Source organism: Lathamus discolor, chromosome 3, assembly GCF_037157495.1.
Source record: "Lathamus discolor isolate bLatDis1 chromosome 3, bLatDis1.hap1, whole genome shotgun sequence".
Lineage (NCBI taxonomy): Eukaryota > Metazoa > Chordata > Aves > Psittaciformes > Psittacidae > Lathamus > Lathamus discolor.
In genome coordinates, this window is record NC_088886.1 from 18,993,669 (window position 1) to 19,015,086 (window position 21,418).

The following is a 21,418-nucleotide window of genomic DNA, read 5'->3' on the forward strand; positions in this document are numbered from 1 at the left end:
GAAAGTGACTAATCTTTTCTTATAAACTTGCTGTGAAGTTGCACCATAGGTAGCAAGTATTAAGAAGAACAAAACCAAACCCCATCCCTTTTCTTTTGCTAAGCTATTTCAAGTGACATGTGACAAGTGGCTACTTCTGTTGGACTGACACATTTGGTAAATGTATTGAGTTCCAGAGCAAGACTTCTGCATCATTGTCATGCATTTCCTAGCTATATGTTCATTAATTTGTCTTTCAGTTTGCTAGTAGCTTGCAGTGTCTGACTGAAATGTTTTTACTGAAAGCCTTGTTATGTGTTACTTAAATTACCTCTATTTGGCACCAATAAACATCACTGACCATCTTCATTTTACAGTGTATCCATTTCCCTCTTTTCTGTCTGGTCACACTGTCTTTCATGCGTTTATTACCATATAATTTATCTCTGTCTCATTTTGTCTTATTAACTGCATGAATTCCTGTTTTCTTATTGATTACTAACATTTGAGAAGCAAAATTTTCAACAGATCCATCTCAGTCATTTACCACAAAGTCACTTTTTATTATATTCAGCTACCTCACTTTGATGAATTGCTGCTTATGCTTCTTTCTGGACCATTGCAGCCTTGCACAGGGCACTCCCATACCAGGATTTTCTCCTCCTCTAGCCTGATGGACATGGCTGCTACTGACTCCCAGCACCCTTCTTTCACTTTTTCCAGGCTCGTTCTTCAGCCTTGACCCCTGCCTTTCTCTGTTGTAATTGCCACCAAAATAAACATTCTGCTCTGAATTATTTTTTTCTCCATTATTTCCTGTCTTGCAGTATCTGCAACCAAATCTGGTATCATTTCTGATATTGTTACCAAAGTGAACATGGCTTTATCTAATGGTACTGACGGGTTACCAAGGTTCTGTTGGCCTTCCAAGATTATGCTCTCTAAAAGGTCCCCATTGCTCCCCTCCCTTTATCTGTGTAGCTTGATTGTCTCTCATGTTACCCTTCTGTGCAATACAGCCATTCCTCACAGCCCTGTCTGTACCTTTTGCATCACCTCACTTCATTACATGTTATGTCCATAGATTTTTCATGTCAAGCCCAGTGCTTTCCCAGGGTCAGCTCATTTAGCAAAACCTCAGGCCAGGGCGAAGTCATCTGCTTTCATACCTTAACGTTTTATAAGCTCTGGTAACTGCTTAAATTAACGAGTTTGGCTTTATAGCATTGCTCTACAACATCTGTGATTACTTATTTTTATTAATACCTATTTTTGTAAATTCTGTCATTGTCTAAATCTTGTGATTAGTGGCTGACTTTGCCTAGTAATTTACAGTTTCTTAAATGGTCCAATAGGAAGCTGTACAGAACTTTAGCGTCTTTGGATGATCTCACCTTTTTAATTTTTCTGCAGTGCCTAACCCTTGGACACTCCAGGCCATTGTCTTCACCTGTCAGATTTGTTCCCACAGTGAAAGATATAGAAAATGTAATTTCTTACATTTTAGTGAATGATTCTGTTCATATCCAACACCAACTAATGAAGTTATCATTGAGAAAAGCCCTGGTAAGGGAAAGTTGCACATTTATATCATAACTGAAGCTTCAGTAATATTGCAAAGCTGTAAGATGGTCAGCAAAGATATTACACAGTTGCATCTCACTTCCAGAAATAATTAGAAGGTTCATGCAAACTAACCGTACTTTGAATGTTAAAAGAGCTGCTCATATCTGACATATGGTATGTTAGAAATGCTTTGATATCTAATAGAAAGGCATTTTCTAAAACCAAAAATATGCAAAGTTGTGGCAGTTGCACCCACCCTAACAGAACAGTTGAGCCACAATACTTGCTAATAAATATACCTGCTGATTCTGGTCCCTGATGCAGAATTGAAAGATATTTCCTGGTGCTAAGAGATATTCACTGACTTTTATCTGGCTTGGGTAACCGCAAAATCTACTGATTTGGTTACAACAGGGTTGCACAACTGACCACTGCTAGACACAAACTCTGGTCAAAAGCCGAGAGCCCTCAGACCCTATTTCTTGACCACAGATCAGATTCAGCTAGGGTATAAATTCAGTACTGACAGAAGGTAAGAGTTGAGCTAGTCTACCTCTGAGCAGTGGGTCAGCAGTCAAGGACTCTGTCCTTGGGTCAGGACACTGCCTTAGTCAACTCCTCCAGATTGAGAGTCGTCATCTTAACTGATGTGTGAAACGTCGTTTGGGTTAAGTCCCTTTGAAACTTAAGCTTAAGTCAGTAGTGTAGTATTTGATTCCACTTAGCATGTAGAACATGTAATTTACTAACGTTGTCAGTGTATTAAATGATTTTTGGTTAGACTAGGTTTTCTTAGGGGATTGCAACCTATCTAACTTAATTTTGTAGGCTTCCACGATAGTGACTAATAACATGTTAACCTTGAAACTTGGCTTAGTGATATAAAGGATTGTGTATATGTGTATATTATTTTAGACAAAAAGCGCTGACCAAGTCTGGGGCTAGGGGTGGTTCCAGCCACATTGGAGCTCCCCTCTGAGGAGGAGTTTAGAAAGCAAAGCTGTCCTCTCTGAACCTCATGACTCAAAGGGAAGGTCTCCCTGAGAGTTCTCTCTAAACCTGTTCTGTATGTAGTACATAGTCTGATGCTATATTGCCTTCACTGTGTGAGTATTTCAAAGTTAGTATATCACTGAAGGTCAAAATACCTGTATCAACCTGTGCTTTATAACTATAAAACAGTATTTAAACAAACATCAAGATTTTTTGCTTGATCTGACTTCAGGCCTCATAAGCATTACATGATTCAGGTGGATGTGTACTCTGTGGTTCAAAAGCAGAGCATGTGTATTGCAAAGTATGGGATCTGGACTTCTTTTGCTCAGCACATTATTTTTCCTATTAGATGCTATTTTTTTAATACATTGGTGCATATCGGAATCCTAAATAAAGAAGACAACCAGCAGGCATGTCTGTCTTTGTTATTTTGTTTTTTTTCCTTTGTCATACATAACTCAGTTAATCTTATCACCCATTGCTTTTGTCCTCTCTAAAGCTTTTTATCATATAAGCTTCCTCCAGCAAACTCAACAGTTATTGTTCTGTCTGTAGCCTTCATCACATACCCTGTCAGAAATGTGACAAGTTCTTTCGCAACCTTGCTTTCTCTGCTGCCCTAGAAAATAACACTTAAGAGTCTGAATTTTTCCAAAAACATAAGATGGCATATCTGAATTCAAGTACTGTTTGTGTGCTTGTTGCATATATTGTTGCGCCACAACTGACATAATTCAGAGCTAGACATATCTTTAACGTAGCAGAGCTGGTCTCACCTAACATACACCTGAGAACCACTGTGGGTTAAAGAAAAGGATTATTAGAACTCTAACCTTTTTAGTAGGTTAGTGGATTTCCTTGATGAGGAAACTGTAGAAGAAGAAAAGAAATATTAAAGCTGATTCTGATAATATGTTCCATCCACTGACTGCCTGAATGTGATCAGAAACTGTCAAGCACCCAGTCACTATCTCAATCCTTCTATTTTCCTACATAAAGTAACAGATATCAGTGGAAAAAATATTTCTAAATAAATAGAATTTTTTTTGTTTGTTTCTTTTTTAGGACATATGTTAGTGCCAGAGCTGCTTCTGTTTCCACAGTGACCTCTCATGAGCATCAGCTGAAGTTTACTTCTTTTGGAATAATTGGAAAACACTCTTTTTTGAGATGTCTGTGTTCTTAACTATCCTTCAGCTTTCTGTGTTGCACGCTGTCTAAATAGTTAAGCCCTGATGGGAGCTACATGCCCAAGTGCTGTGCCATAGTGCTTATCCACAGAATCATAGAATCATAGAGTAGTTAGAGTTGAAAAGGACCTTAAGATCATCTAGTTCCAACCCCCCTGCCATGGGCAGGGACATCTCACGCTAAAAGAATCCTTAAAAGAATATTTTACTATTAAAAATGGAAGTCAACCTGACTATGCTTCACCTAACATCTACATCCACATGATCATTTTTATTTTTTAAGAAAACTCATCCCAAGGCAAATACATCTGATTTTTATTTCGTTTCACAGCCTGACAGCAATTCACTTTGACGTTTCTTGGTTATTACTTCTCTTCTTTAGTCAGTATAGAGAATCATGTAGCATTATAGTGCAAAAAAACCCAAAGATCTGCAAACCAATCCTTAAATGATCTAGCTATGTAATATAGGACATTACATATGACACCAAGGAACTTCTAGCCTTGAAAATATCAAAAGCCTGGCAACAACATCTGAGAGACTTTTTACAATACCTTTGACACAGCAATGAAAACAGAGCCCCAAGTAACTTTCAGTCAAAATGATTTTGATGTAAGATAGGCGGAAAATTGATCTTAAGACTAGCAAATGAAATAAGCTGAGAACTGGGTAGAATTATATTCTGTGTCTCTTACCAATGACTACAGCTATTGACTGAGAAAGATATGCAACCACCAGAATTACATGTAGGAACCTTACACATCATGGGACAAGTTGAGAAAGAGGCTTAAAATACTTGTGAAAGGTGGTCACTGAGGAAAAGTGATGCCAGAAATACTGGGATGTATCATTCTGTGATGATGAGACTTTCACACATATTCATCAGAAGTAAAAGACATGCTGAGGGCAGATTTAGATTACATATTAGGAAGAAATTTTTCATTATGAGGGTGGGGTGGTGAGACACTGGAACGGGTTGCCAGAGCAGTCGTGGAAGAGTTTGAGGCCAGGTTGGACAGGGTTTGGGGCTACCTGGTCTAGTGGAAAATCTTCCTGCCCATGATGGCGGGTTGGAACTAAATGATCTTTAAGGTGCCTTCCAACCCAATCCACTCTATGATTCTATGAAAAAAAAAAAAGTAAAAAATGCTTATTTCACATCTTCTTTAAATTAATACCCTTGCTAACAACCAGCAACTCAATGTACAAGGACAGTGTTATTAGGGTAGACGAATTTACTTCATCAGGAAGGAAATTAAAAAATGCAATGTATCCATTGTCCAATTTGTAAGAAATTTCTGAAGTGGAAATTCCTGAATTGACATGGCAGTCTTACTAAAATCTCACATTATTTTAGAGTTACTCAATGAACCTATTCATGGAAGTGTTTGGTAATTATTTTTTATAAGTTTGGGCTCATGCTGGACCTCATCAATTCATTAGACTTTTTCACATCATATCATTATCACAGCTTAATAATTTAGGAAAATAAATTGAAAGCATATATGTAAAACTCCAATCTACAGACATGTTCATTTAAAATCATAATACATGTGCCTATAACCATGCATATATGCGTATATATATATATATATTAGTAGTAGAATGCAAAAGATTTTGCAAAGCATAATGGTCAATAACTCTATTTTATCAATGGAGAAACAGAAACATGAAGCAAATTATGTAGCAGCCTTAACAGGAGAAAATGCATTTAAAATCAAACCATGTTTCGTCTTCCAAGCCTTCTCAGTGGATTCTTTCTCATTCTGTGCATGGCATTGTCTATGCACTGTTATATATTTGATGTTTCTTTCTCATTTTCACTCTTAATTTCCCTCTGGCATGTGTAAGAGACCTCCAGGTAAAGATAGATAATGAAATTAATGTGGCCTAATGAAAGTATTTGTTGTGGTGCTGAACAAATTCTCCAATATATTCAGTTACAAGTAATACTTAGTTATGCAGGATGTACCTTTTCCTCCATTAGCTCTTTGCTGTGTTGCTTTTTGATCAACTCCTACAAGCTTTTTAGTTGAAAGGAAGGAAATTGAGGCTAATGAGTCCAAACAGCAGCAATGACTGATTCATAATGCAATGCCTGTCCTGGAGGGCAATCTTTAGTAAAGGCATTGACAAAAATAAGTTAGGCTGTGAGAAGAAATTTGAAAGCTGCAGTCTGAAGCAATTCAAAAGAAGGTAGGTATGTAGGTTATGCCAAGGGTTGTCTAAGAGTTAACAGCACTCTGAATGCCTGTTGATTTGAAAGGGGCTGGTTCACTAAGAGAGTTTGAAGAAAGAACAAACTACAAAGAAAGTTTCTTTATTAATATATGAGGCTGAAAGTATTTCAGAAAGAGACCTTTATTGAGCATTTGGGGTTACAAGATGATGCCATGTAACACATGCACAAATGTTGTTTGGTGGGTTAGGTTTCATTTTGCTTGCAATAGTGTCTCAAATTCATTTTCATACTCATTCACATTTTCAGCAGCCAGAGCATTTCAGCAAGAACTATCCTGACACTTCAGTTGACTTCTCTTTTAAGAACCATTAGGTGAAAATACTGCAAACTGAGGCATCAAGTAGCATACTGCAGAAGGGATCTTAATCTCTATACAAGGTTAATTTGCTTTCTTTGTACGTCAAGTGACTTTTAGTGCAATACCTGTTGGAGGCTACCACTATTTTACATTCAGCAGAAATGTCATTAGGAAAAGGAACCTGATCAACGAAGGGAGGCTGGACTTGGAGGGAAATCCATAGTCTAGTTCTCACCCTTAAGCGGTTGTAACTATTAAAAAGTGCATGGTGGTGTCCCTTTTCCCAGAGATATAAGTAGGGAGGATTTCCCTCATGTCTGGGGACTCCTCAGGAAGCCAGGTGAGTGTGAGATCAAGAGAAGGAAACAGCAGGGATTAATTGCAGGATTTCAATGCATATCATTGCTAAAAATAATATTACAGCAAGAGCAATAGAGTTTTTAAAACTTGATGAGTATTTTCTCTATTTTCTCTCCTCTGGGAAAGAGAGTACTTCTAATTTCCATTTTCACGAAAATCTCACGCAAAGAAGATCATAACATATAAAAGAGTGTTCAGAATTAGTTTTTTGTATCAAAACAACTACACACAGAATGCTCTGAATTAAGAACTTCCTCAAACAATTTAGTTTGAGGAACTTAGTTTTTGCAATAGAACAAAAAAGTTTTGTTTTTCAAATCTCTAAATGTTTTCTTTGTTGCAATTGGAAGAAAGCTTATGACAACTTCAAACACTGCGCTATGTTTTGAGTATTGCTAAATCTGTGCCAATCATCCTGGGTTCAGCAGTAGCAGTCATTTTTCTCCTTCTTAGTAGCTGGTGCAGCACTGTGGTTTTGACTTTCAGCCTGGGAACAGCACTGATAACACCGACGTTTTTAGTTGCTGCTCAGTAATGTTTACTCTGACCAAGGACTTTGTGAGTCTCATGCTTTGCCAGGGAGGAGTTCGGGAAGCTGGGAGGAAGCAGAGACGGGATACATGATCCAAACCAGCCAAAGAGGTATTCTATACCACAGCACGTCATGCCCAGGATGTAACTGAGAGTTACCCAGAAGGGTTAGCTCACTGCTCAGTCAGGCTGGGTATCAGCGGGTATTCTCTTCCCTTGTTATTTTTCCCTTATCATTATTATTACTGGTGGTAGCAGTAGTGATCTGTGTTATACCTTAGTTACTGGACTGTTCTTATCACAACCCATGGGAATTACATTCTTTTGATTCTCCTCCCTGTCCCTCTGGGAGCCGGGGACAGGGGGGGTGGGGGGCGGGTGGACAAGAAAGGAGGGGAGTGAGCAAGGGGGCTGCATGGCTAACTTATGGCCTGGGCTTAAACCACAACACCAATGAATTTAAAAAGATACTGATTTGGGATAAAGAGATGTGGAAATCTATTTTCATGGAAACTTCTTTTTATATTGGCATGTAATATCATGTAATCATCACTATCATATTAAAGTATCTCAGCTTAGTTCTGACAGCAATACCTGTTTTTTATGGCCAGATGTTAATCTACAGAAAAATAAATGCAGGAAAGGTTGAGATGACCTCCTAAATGATTGACTGTCATGACTGGGAAATGTGTCATGAAGCTGCAGATCTTTAATGGACAGACACTTTAATTATTTACGTAGAAGTGTCAACTGAGCAGGCTATACAGTGCCTGCCTCTGTTTGAAGTTAAACAAAAATGTTCCCAGAATTACCTCACAGAGTTATATAAGACAAGAACAAATACAGAAGAAATGTAGGAGGGAATTGATAAACGTGAAGACAGAATCTAAATTTCAAGTTCAAATTTAACACTTTTTTTTATGTTCCTTTTTTATGAAACTGAGGGTAGAAATCAATTTTTTATCAAAATCTGGTTAAAATCCTTCATGAAACTGTTCTCTAAATATCAAATGAAAGAAATACACTGAAGAAGGATCCAGTGCTTAGCATATTTGATTAATATAATACCCTTCCTCCTTCTAGTCATATTATTTTCTAAAGAAATTTCTTGTGGAATAAATGAGTCTAATCTTCAAGAACTAATAATGACATTGACCAAAAAGGCAAAAAACAAATAAGGAAGAAATCAATGTTTCCAGAGCTGAGGTACACTCTAGCTAGTCTTAACTTTTTGTGTTGTGATCTGCAGGTTTTGAGTTTCCCCAGATACAAGAGATCATAATACTTACATGGCACTTTGCTATCAACAGAGTAAAGTTGAATTTTCTTTTACATCATTTCACCAAATGGGTATAATCTTTAGCTAAGTAGGACACAATGCAATGAAAAATTTATTTTTCTTGCATAGAGTTTCTTTTGAAATTAGATTTTTTTTATAGGGGATCTGATTTCCAGATGTCAGATACACAGAATTTTTTAAACTAGTTTGCTTTTTTATTTTTAATTGTAAATGCAGTTTAGGAAGGATGGATGAAATTTGTAAATTTGTCGTTTTCAAATAATAGGATATATGCAGTGAAAACACAAAACATCATGAGTAAATTTTCAGCTTTTTATTGTTTATCTGGATTGAACTCAAATCAGGAATTTTCCAGATTTGAGTCTGTTTTGAGAAAGACAGGAAAACTAATATTATAAAAGGTATAGGGTTTGGTGCTGTTTGAAATATAATCAAGTTTTAAGAAATTAAATCATAAAAGCAAAAATAAAGGATATTTCCCATTGCTTTTCCCGTGCCTCAAGTTTCCAGTAAATTCTCTATTAAGACAGTTTTTTAATGACCTTTTTATGCTGCTCTGAAAGCATTTTCTACACTTAACTTCATCACATCCTCTAATTTTACTGCAGCAGTATCAAAATGTAATGATCTTATTGCCATAAAGCACAGTACTGTCATAGAGACAACTTTTCACAATCTTGAAATATTTAAGTAGGACAAGCAGGCCAAAAGAAAGATTTCTTGGCACTCAAAGGAAAGGCGCAAATACTAAACCCATACTTCTAAGCTACCAGCTTATTCATGAATGACAGAAAAGGGTGAAAATTCAAAGGACTTAATTTCGCCCCCATCTTCCTTTTCTTTTTCTCCTTCTTCCCCATTTTCCTAAATATCCAGGTTATCTCTGTTTTTATAATAATTAGTTACAATTCACAAATTGACATTACACCTCCCATTCTTATTTCCCATAGTCAACATGCATCTTCCAATAAATACAAAATAAAATACTGTGATGAAAACTTTAAAGTATAGAATATTTGAAGTGTAGAGCAGAGTTAAAAAAAGCAGTCTTCTCACCACCACCATCATGAAAATAATGCAACAAAGAAACATAAATCTTTTAAATTCAAATTGCAACTGCGAGAAACTGCTGCTGATATTGTGAAAGAAAGAACCCTTCTTCCTACCACAGTAGCATACAAAGCATAAGAAAGACACATGAAAAACTCTTAGATTCGGTTTCCTTTCTTTCTTTTATTTTTTTTCCCCCAAAGGAAAAAAGGTTATATAAGGGCAAGTAATATAACCAGAAATTGCATTTTTTATATGACTTTGCAGTCAATGTAAACAAAGAAAATAGGGGGAAAAAAGGGAAAAAAAAAAAAGGTATTTATATTTGACATTACTTCAACTTGTGGTTTAATATGTGGGGGGGAGTGTTTCTAAAAAAAATTACCAGCTGATACCATTTTTCTAGATTGGTTTAGCAGATTCCTCCCAGCTATCTAAGCAAGGTGGCATATCTCTACCCTCAATTTGACTATGGTCAGAAGAAAATCTAGATACAGGAAAGACAGTGCCCAGCAGTGACCTGGTGCTCTGCCAGTCTTGTCTTTTCATGAAACATTACCAAGCAATGGTATGAAAAGGAGTATGGCTAGTCAGTAGAAATGCAGCTGGTGACACCTTGCAGCTCTGTAGCTCCATCCATATGGCCTTGCTGATAAATGTCTTTAGAAAGAGCTGTCTAGATATTTTGTTATTTGGTTTTGATATTGCTTAGCTTTGTACAGTTATATATAGACTTCTTTAACTAATAGAGAGCAATAACAGAGAATAAAATATATCACACAAGAATGCAAACATGGGATGACAGCAGATAACTTGAAAATACAGACACAGGATAGTATTGGAGGGCCCAGGACTATAAATTCATCAGAGTTTTCGTATTTGTCACCAAAGAAACACAGACTCAGGAGCTAGGTAAAACCACCGTTAGGGTAACGAAGAGCTCAAAGAACAAGCCTCCAAAATCTGTAAATCATACTATCATCAAACTAGCAAACTGTTATCAAACTAATGTGTAAATCACACTAGCAAACTCATACATGTCATGGAACTGCTAACAAAGAGCAAGTAAAATGCATGCATTAGCAAATGGATAAGAATTAAATTAAGTGGATCCAAAAAGGCAGAGAAGAAATCACCCATCAGCAGCAGGATACACCTCTTGGCAAAGAACACTGGGTGATGACAGCTTGCTGTAATTCTCTCCCTGGCCAAAATCATCAACCTCAGGGGTCACAGGGGCACAAAAAAGAGGAGTATAACATCAGTCAAAGGGGCAAAGAAGAAATCTGTCAGCTTTAACCATATACAGTGTGAACTTTCAGTGTTAGCTTCACTGAAACAGAACTAATAATCCTTTGATTAGACCATTAAGATTTTAATAAAGCTAACAATAAATTACTGGTTTTGCATATAAGGTCCATTGCTTTGGGACACATAAACTGATGGAGAATTTGGGCAACATAGTCTGTAAATTAGATGTAACAAAATGGTAACAGATTGGTAGACAATGCACCATTAACATAGACTGTTAAAATTTAACATAACAAATCAGTAGCAGCCATAATACATAAACTGACAGTAAACTAATCGTATTCTCTACAGGGGGAGAGAAGGGACTACACTTGAAGTAGTCAAAGTGAGTTGAATTCTGGTTCTTTCTTTTCTTCAGTTAGGAAGGCAGCTCCTGATGAGCTCTCTTGCAGAGGGAGATTTTCTCCCTATCATGCTGTCCCTTCATTGGTAAGACTCCATTCGGTATTTTGCCCACCAGTACAGAAGGTTCAGAAGGCCAGTGAATTTACTGTCCATCCAGACTGAAATCCTGATACAAGTAACCTCTTCAGCAAATCAGGGTCACCTTTGCCTCTACAAGGTTCAGTAATGAGATTGTTTCAGTGCTAGTCTCTAATATTAAGCACAAGTCTTCCTAAGATGCTTTGGAATAGCCTTTGAAACTGTGCAAGATTGAGTGAAATTGAGATGTAGTCTTGATTCTTCTTTTTCCTTTATGTTTTCTCTTGACATGTAGCAACTTCTCCAGCTGCTTTCTACATATGTACTTGATATCTTAACAAATTCTTTGGTTCTATTAATGCTTTTTTTTTTGTCTTCATTCTGTAATTAGAGAAAGCAAATTGAACTGTTTGCGTTATATATGTTTCACGGTTTTGTGGATTTTTAACAGTTACAAACAGAAATGCTTAACATTTTTAACTGAGAAGGACAAACAGTGGAAAACTATGCATTCATATACTGACCTTTACTCATCGTGATTTGTCAGACTGAACAGGACCTTGGATATTTTGCATCCCCTTTCTTCATTCCCTTTTACCCTTTTACAACGTAACTTAACTCCTTAGGGGTAGGGAATTTCTTCCTCTTAGGGAACGATCATTTGCTTATATTCTGAAAGCAAAGACGCGCCTCTTCCAAGACTCCATATAACTTTACAGTAGGTTGAAAAACATCATTAGCTTAATAGCTTATTAACTTAGCAACCGATGTTATTTGTTATTTTCTACATATATTTTCAATCTTTTTCCTGGATATTCCTGGGCCCCCAAAATATCAATGATCAACAAGATCTACTGCTTCCTGTGTCACCCTCTGTTTGCTTTTGCCAGGCAACATGTGTCCTTCCCTTTATCAGCAACGGCCACCTTTCCATGTCACCAGGCCATCCTCAGTTTTACTTTGGTTAGAAGGCGTAACATTCGCACTTACTTCTCTCTGTCTTCACTACCACGTATATTTGTGCCATGGTCTCTTTCATTTGTCATTTGTGCCACTTCTTATCAGGGAAGAAGTCTTGATCTTTTCAATCTTGCTTCACATGGAAGTTTCGTATGCTCCTAATCAGTCTGAAAGATCTGACTGACAAGTAGAGAAGTTGTAGGTTGGCAAAGCTAATGGTTTACTTAAAACTTCTGCTGTGTTATAAAACGGTTAATTCATGGCATCTGGGCTGTCCATGTAGCGTCAGAGATACAGATAGACATGATAATTTTGCCAGTCAGCCAGTATTATTCCACCTCTGTGTGTCAAGTAGAGCCTTGATTCATATCTCTAAATGTCTTTTACATCTCTTGGGATGGACAGGCATGAACTGAACATAGCATCCTAGGGCAGGCATACTTTTTATGACATTATTACAATAATACATTTATACTATTTATTAAGAAATACATCTTATCTGATTTTTAATCACAGCTGAAACACTATTAAATATCTTCAGAGATAACACAAATGGCTATCTTGACTGCTTCCTGAATATGGTCCCTGAATGCATGTCCCGAGTTTCATGTCAGACGCATTTCACCTCAGAGCAAAGAGTAAATTTAGAAGCTACAAGTTCTATTTTCCCTTTCCCAGGCATACCAAGGTAGCTTTGGGCAAAGGCTTCTGACATTTGATAAGAATCTCAATTACCTAAGGAAGTCTGTAACTGACCAGGAAACACACAGTTTCCTATTGCCTGGCAACAAGTTAATTTGCTAGAAAGAATGCTTCACCTCTTTTCAGACTGAAGTGTCACTAACCGGTACACTTCAGAAAGGCCATAAAAAATCCTGAGCATAATTACTGCTGCACTGGTATTATCTTCAGTAGTAACCTCTGGAAAGGCTACAGTGTTAGCCATCTGGCCTTTCTAAATTGTAGATCCTTACTGTAAGCCCTATGTGATAAAGTATATAGCTTGAGCAGAGTCACAAAACTTCCAATAATTTTGAGGTTTAAAAGTGAGGACTTTTTTTTTGAATCATTAAATCCAGAAAGTGACACGTTTTTATTCTTGGGCAATGTTAACTAAGTCAATTTCCACTCAGAAAAAGATTACATTAGAATGACTGGAATTATAATATCTAGCCATCTTACAATATTATTAATTTTATTAAATGTTATTAATATATATTGATCATATTATCAATTGCTATTAATAACAATATTGATGTCAATAATATAACTTTATGCTGATAGATGGCCAAGCAGTTTCTTGCCTAAATACTTTTTTACAGAAATAATTTTCTATACGCAAGAAAAGTCAAGATGTTCTACTTTTCATGAAAAATCCATACTGACATCATAGATACACATAGCCAGTTTTCACTACAAATCAATGTACCCTATAAATGCACATCTCTGATTTATTTACATTTGCATATGGTTTGAATGTACTTCACTAGATATCATGTGATGATATGGTGAGAAACTTTGATGATTAACTGAAAGTTTTCAGGCACTCAGTTGACTGTATTAAAATCTGGCAAAGATTATGTAGTACCAGCTTGATAATCAATCTGTCTAGATTGATTCAGCTCATGATTAAGAAATACTATAATTCAGGCTGGGAAATCTCAAATCAATGCTGAAATGCAGAAGGAAACTATTATGAAAGTCTGAGAAACCTGACATAGTATGTCTAGGAAATGAGAATTAAGCTCCCTAAAATGAATGGCTTTTTAAAGGTTGTTAGTCCTCAAGCTCTTACATCAGAGAAAAAAACACTATACACAAACCAAACCAAACACAAAAAAGAATCAGTAGTCTACTACCACCCTCTTGTATTCCAGGAGTGCAACAAGAATTGAAAATTAATACAGTGAAGATCTCAACATCAAACTTTCAACTACAGTTACATTTCCATCTCTTTTTTTTTTTTGCCCAGAAATATTGCGCTAATATTATTAATCACTTTCTCTCTCAGAGTAGGTGGCAAGATGGAGTAGGTTAAGTGCAGATAACAGGTCTGTAAAGAGAATGAGGACAGGAACAGTAATTTTCTCATGCAGTCCTTTGTTACATTTTGTTTTGCAGTTTCTTCTGCCACTAGCACTATTAGTATTTCATCTGGACTTCAACAGATGGACACACAATATTTTTCAATCATGAAATAGTATCGCACTGGAAGGCTCAAAGCTCTTAATCTGTTGAGGACAGGTATCAACCAGCAGCTCTGGGGAAGAATGCACATGCTGTGAGGACAGGGTTGGATCTTCATATTGGACACAACTACCTATCTCTCCTTCATAACTCCTAAAGCTTCGGTCTGTACCCACATCATTTGCAGGAGAACTGTACATACTGCAGGGCTTTATGTTACTTTCTGAATAAAAATACACACTCTACTTCTTTTGGCAAGGCTACCTCAGAGCCCAATAGCTTCATCAGAAGCCAACATTGATTAGTATTTCACAGAATCAGAGCATTAGACATTTCCTAAATATTACAGCATGAAGTATACTAGTGAAATAATTAAAATAGAACATTTTGCTTTCATAATGCAAAAGCAAGCTTGGCTTTAGAATATATATCAGCAGCACTGTAAAATTTCAGTTTTCCCAGCAATAGAATCAATGGAGTGTTATATCTAAAATCTTTTGAATTCTCTAAATGTACCAAGTGATTCTTGTAAGTCATTTTAGAGGGCAAAGTACTGCAGAATTGCCTTCCTGAAAAGTCCATAATACCAGCCTTATTCCCTCTCCAGTTATTGAATTCTTCCATAAGAGATATGAAAACATAAAATCACAAAAATAGTGGTGGTACAGGAAGTGATTGCCAACCACTGCGTTACTAAATCATATGCATAGAAGAAACTATTACTCCATCCCATCTCATAGGAAAGTGTAAGACTTTCCACTCACTGAAGCAGCCTTGAAAATACATGAATAACCAGTATTATTTGCAACTAAATGTACCAAATGAAGTACATTTAACCATACATAACCATGCATTCAACAACTGTTACAAACCAGCACATTAATACTTACTCTTTGTCCTTAATTATCTAATCCAACCACATAATGTATTTAGTTGCAAACTCTTTGAAGTGCAATAACTTCTTTTAGCAGCTTTACTGCAGTTCAATTTTAATTTGCTTTTTCTGTAGCATCTTTGATACAATGTATCTTGAGTTGTTAGTAAGGTAAAAATAATGAGAACACTTTCCAGAGTTGCATGCCACTACTCTCATTATAGAGCACTAAGGCAAAATGATATATGGACATAAGCTAGAGGTAAAAAGAAAATGAATGCATGTTTAAATCAGAAAAAAGCAACATTCAACTACTACTCCATTAGCTTTCATCTTTCTTTCATTAAATGCTTTTGGAAAGGCATCTTATTAAAATGTAACACTCAGAAATACATGTACTACTCAGAAAAAGGAAGACACTACATATTTCATGAAGGTAATTATTTTGCTTCTGGTTTCATCCTTTGTAGGAGACAGAAAAGAAGGCCTGTAGACAAAGTCTGAATTGCTCACTTAACCGTCTTTCAGGCAAAGATGTCAGAATATATTTCTTAGATGGGCTAGAAACTTTAAGGATTTCTAACTTAGAGGACAATGCAATTATTCATACATAACCTGTGGTATGATAATGACCTTTGTTAAAGCAGCCCAACTCATGAAGTCATGTCAAGTGTCCAGCAAGCATTGTGTTTCAAGTAGAAATGAACCCTTTGAGATCTGAAGGAGACATTTAGTAGAAACTCACAGCAAGGTAGAGACGTAGAAAATGCAGGGAAAGGATGAAATACGACATTTGATATTGCATTTAATACTGCTTCACCATCCTGGTCCACTATGTGTAAAGACCACTTGGAAATTGAGAGGGTCAAAATTTAGGGAAATGAACAAGTTGCTCAAGGGAAGCCTAGGTTTGTTTGAACTAATACTAGGGAACTAAAATCATCCTTGTGTGGACAGATTTAAACCTTTCTTAAGAACCTAACTCTAGTTGGCTTCAATGGGATTAGAAATCAAGAGGATACCTAAGATGCCTAGAAACTTCAAAATAAATTTTCACCATTCTGATGAGTATAGATGCTTTTTTTTAACTGCTATTCTGAGGAGATGATCAGCTTCTACCCTGGCCAATCAATTGTTATCATCATGCTGGGTTACCGAAATTCTGATACCACTTAAAAAAAGAGGAGTAGTAGAAGAACATACAGAAGCAGCTGTGTTCCAATGCAGGCCATAGTTACAAGAGATGTTACTTCTCAAGCAAAAGAATATATAGCTGCTTTTATGTACTCTTAGGGCTCCTCAAGTTCAGAGAATGCCATCTGGGAAATAAAGAGTTAAATCATATAAGCTTTCAATCACACACATTTTCTTAACTAGACTGCTAAGTAGCACAAGACATACCCTTATATTGGCAACTCAAAGTCAGAAATGACAACAAAGCAATGAACAAATCAAATGAATAACAGTATCAAATTAATCAGCTTTCTATATTGGTAAAATATCAAATGCATCAACAATTCCTTGCAATTTTTATGCAATATATCTTCCATCTTTTCGCCGAAACTTGGCTGACTCACTCAGTAGTCAGTTCCAAAACAATGACTGGGGAAAGGCAGTCACCTGTCAAATAACACACTTCCGATACAAATAGATATACGGTACAGTAAAGATCACATCTCTTTTAGGTTGATGGGACAGCAGCTCTTGTGCTAAGCATTCTTCACAAAATATAGGTTGCTAATTGCTAACCAATCTTTCATGCCACCTGCCAACCAAATATATGGTTTCCAGAAAACATTCTGCTGTTACCTAGCATTTACCAATTAATCCTACATTAAAAAAAAAAAAACAACCAACCAACAAACCTTTGACTCCTAGGCTGTGAAATATGCATGTGCACTCCTTGTTTGACTGAAGGCTGATTCAAGTGTGTAGTGAACTGCTCCACTAACATCAGTTTCAAATTATCTGTGCACTCAGGATCTAAGATACACTTCCTAACAGCCATCTTCTGGCATTAAAAACAAGTACAAGAATGGTGAAAGAAATAGTATCACCAGAAATCATAATGCAAAACCAAACCAAATCAGCAAACCCACTATTAATGAATATTTTTACAACTTCCGTATTTTCAATCAGCTTTAGGGAGTTGATATATTTCTAGAAATCTGTAATACTGATAGACTGAAGGACTGAAGTTCTGTTGATATGGAATATTCAGTTAGCATGTTAGTAAATTCTGATTTGAAATCCTATTTCAGTGGCAAGGGGTGTAGAAACACAAATTTCTTTGTCTATTATTGCAAGGTGACCTGCTAGAATAAAAAATGCTGAAAGGCAAGTTAAACCCCTTTTTGACATGGCTTCTTATAGCCCATAAAACTCAATGCAATCATTCTTTAATTAAAAAAGGTCACTTCTGAGGTATGAACAAATATGAATAAAAATATGATTAGGTCACATTTGTGTGACTATGGTCACAAATGTTAAGTATGCCTTTCATTAAGAGATTTTTCTTCTGTGATGTCTAGAACTTCATATTAAAGATAAACCAAAATTATCGTAAAAACAATAAGTACCCTCTTCCTTTCAGAAACGTACTGAAAAATCAAGAGAGATGTGTAAGTATCTTAGCTGAAATGTCAGCACTCTATGATTGGTCAGAGAAATACTTTTTATTAACTGATGCCTGAAGTACAAGTCAACTTAGAAATCCTTCCATTTTCCCACAGCAATCAAGAAATGGACCCGTAGTTATCACTGAGATGAACAAAGTTCAATTGTAAATGCTGTGGTCATGTAGCAATCTTGTATCTATTCACCATACTACTGACAAGAATCACTTTTCCTGCTTTAGTAAGAGTCAAGATTGTGACTGAAAAAAAAATGTGCATATTAAAATGACAGCTACTCTTGTTTAAGTGTAGGCAATTAGTTTGGGTTTGTCTGTTTTGTTTTTTATGCTGGGGAGATTTTTTTTTTTTCATTTGTGCAAATAAGATCATGGAAATGTGATGACAGAAGTTTGGAGACTGAAACATACAGAGAAATGAAGAATATTTTTTTTTCAGAAAGGAATGTGATTTTTTTTTTTGTTCTATAGTAAATTTAATAATTTCTTATAGACATACTGATAAGTGGGATTAAAGTATTCTTGATTAGTTATAGATGCTTTTTGTATACTCAGAAGTGATATGGACTATTGATTTGACTGAAGGAATTAATGGTATTCATTACTGTACTACTGTACTACTACAAATCCCTCATCTCTGCCAGATCGGATCATCATTTTCTTTCTTTATGTATATGTTATATTGACACAAGACATTCTTGCAGGAGATACATACCTATTCCAACTCAGGTCTGGATCATGGCAGTAGTTTCACACCTCTTCTGGTTTACATATTCCTTTCATGTGATATTCCTTGCGGAGGCAATGTGCAGCCTACTGGGATGCATTTCTGAGTAACAAAGCTAACCACAAAAGAATTATATGTAGACTGAAATGAAAGTAAAATCCAGCTAAAGCCCAACAAAACCTTTAATCTGTCTGCTACTAATAACAGCATTATGATCCTTCTAAAAAGCTCACTGTATAAAAAGTAGCTATTTTTTTTCCAATGCCATACATCTGGAATGTATTTCTTTTGTTCATTTTGGCTCTCTCCCTGAATAAGAATTCCCACAACTGCAATTATAGTAGAATTTGGCTCAGAAATGATACCTGGGAATGAACTGTATCTGATTCCCTGTTTCAGAACATGATCCATGTTGATAGAAAGAGTGATACTGTTCAGAAGGTGTAGTCACTAATCCTATTATATCTGTAATCCGATTAACCCTCAGGCTTTCTTGGTGTTTTGGAATCCTGGGGGGTTTTATTTATTTATTTTTTAAAATATATTAGGAATGCTGTGATCATTATTGGTTCCGCTACTGTTACTGCAATTGTTCTGAGCTGGTTTTCCCAGGAGCTTTCTTACAACCTTGCCTATAGGGTGACAAAAATATTCGTTTTCTGGATGCATCCTTAAAGGATGTACTTTATTCGTCTCTCTGCTTTTCTTTTCTTTACTTCTTGACTTTATCCCAGCCAAACAGTAATTTTTGTAATTTACACAGTTGCAAGCAATTTCAGGTATGAGGATTTTCACCCATTAATTTGGTTGTCAGGACTGCAAGAACTATTCTTTTGCTCTCATTAGTATACAAAATAAATCAGTGATCATGGTGACCGCAGGTTTATATTTGTGAAACTTGCTACAAGATTAATGATCATTGGTCAGTTTGTTTGCCCACTTGTACAACCCTGCTTTTCACACTGTGTAGCCTTGAAAAGAGTACATGCACAGAAGAGGTATTTAGTATAATAATAACAAAATGCACTCAGGTTGAATCCAGGATGTTATTGTAAATGTGGAAAAAAACATTTCAATATTAGTTTTTGTTAAAGTTTGCCGGTGTTTTTAGAATAGTTAGGGTTGGAAAGGACCTCAAGATCATCTAGTTCCAACCCCCCTGCCATGGGCAGGGACACCTCACACTAAACCATCCCACACAAGGCTTCATCCAACCTGGCCTTGAACACCGCCAGGGATGGAGCACTCACAACCTCCCTGGGCAACCCATTCTAGTGCCTCACCACCCTACCTGGAAAGAATTTCCTCCCTATATCCAATCTAAACTTCCCCTGTTTAAGTTTGAACCCGTTACCCCTTGTCCTGTCACTACAGTCCCTGACGAAGAGTCCCTCCCCAGCATCCCTATAGGCCCCCTTCAGATACTGGAAGGCTGCTATTAGGTCTCCACGCAGCCTTTTCTTCTCCAGGCTGAACAGCCCCAACTTCCTCAGCCTGTCTTCATACGGGAGGTGCTCCAGTCCCCTGGTCATCCTCGTGGCCCTCCTCTGCACTTGTTCCAGGAGTTTCATGTCCTTTTTATGTTGAGGACACCAGAACTGCACACAATACTCCAGGTGAGGTCTCACAAGAGCAGAGTAGAGGGGCAGGATCATGTCTTTCGACCTGCTGGTCATGCTCCTTTTGGTGCAGCCCAGGATACGGTTGGCTTTGTTGAGACACCAGTCAGTCAGTCTACTTAGAACAAAACATTGCTCACTTTTGACTAATTTGGGCTTAGTCAGAGAGAAACAATGAAAAAAGTTAACAGAGAATTTGAACTGGCAGAGAATTTTGATGCTTTGAATCATTCTTATTATGAATGGTAGTGACCAGTCCATATTTATTTTTCAACTGATAATCTATTTTAATGGTGATAATGACAAAGCATGCTAGCATCAATTTGAAGTTTAGGTTTATCTGATGAAATATAGAATGCAGCATAGTAATATTTGTTCACAAAGAAAATATACATTGTGTGGATACTAAAACCAAACAGCATCAACAAAATAAATAAACAAAAAACCCAACAAGAATGCTTCCATTCCTAGAACTGAAGTACAATTTTTTTTATATCTGTGACCGACATAAGTGAAATATTACATGACTTGCTTTTTCCTAGTAATTTCTTCTGACATGTACCCTCTAGAAACAGGGAAAGAAAGCAAACCAATACTCCAGCTAATCTGAATTTCTGAAGGCCATTTTTCTTCCACAAGTTTTTAATTTTATCTTTATAATCCATACAGCAGATTAATGTTAAAAAAATAAAAATCTAAAATTTGTAGCAGCAATAAAGGGAATATTTCATGATCAGACGTTTTTCCTAGACTGATTTTTTCCTGTGCTACTGCAGGATCTAAAAATTTTCCAGTTTGTTTAACATGAATATTAAAGTCATCTAGAAAACCATGACAGCAGTAGTGACATTGCATATGATGATAACCCATAAAGCATGTTAATTTTTTTCCCTCTGTTTTTAATTCCACCCAGCCGTGAGCCATACACCGTTCAGTACAAGATTAATGAATCTCACTCTAATTGCTTTTCACATGTCAAACTCTACTCTGAGTCAAGGTTTCAAGAATCTAATGTCAAAACACTTTTTCTTTGGACTAAATCACAGGAATGTAACTCAGTCAAATGTGGTGATGCATTAGGAATAATATTAATTACATAGTTTCTGAAGATTCCAATCTATTCTACAGTTTGAGTGGATTACAACACTTCGCCATTAGTTTGAACAACACGAA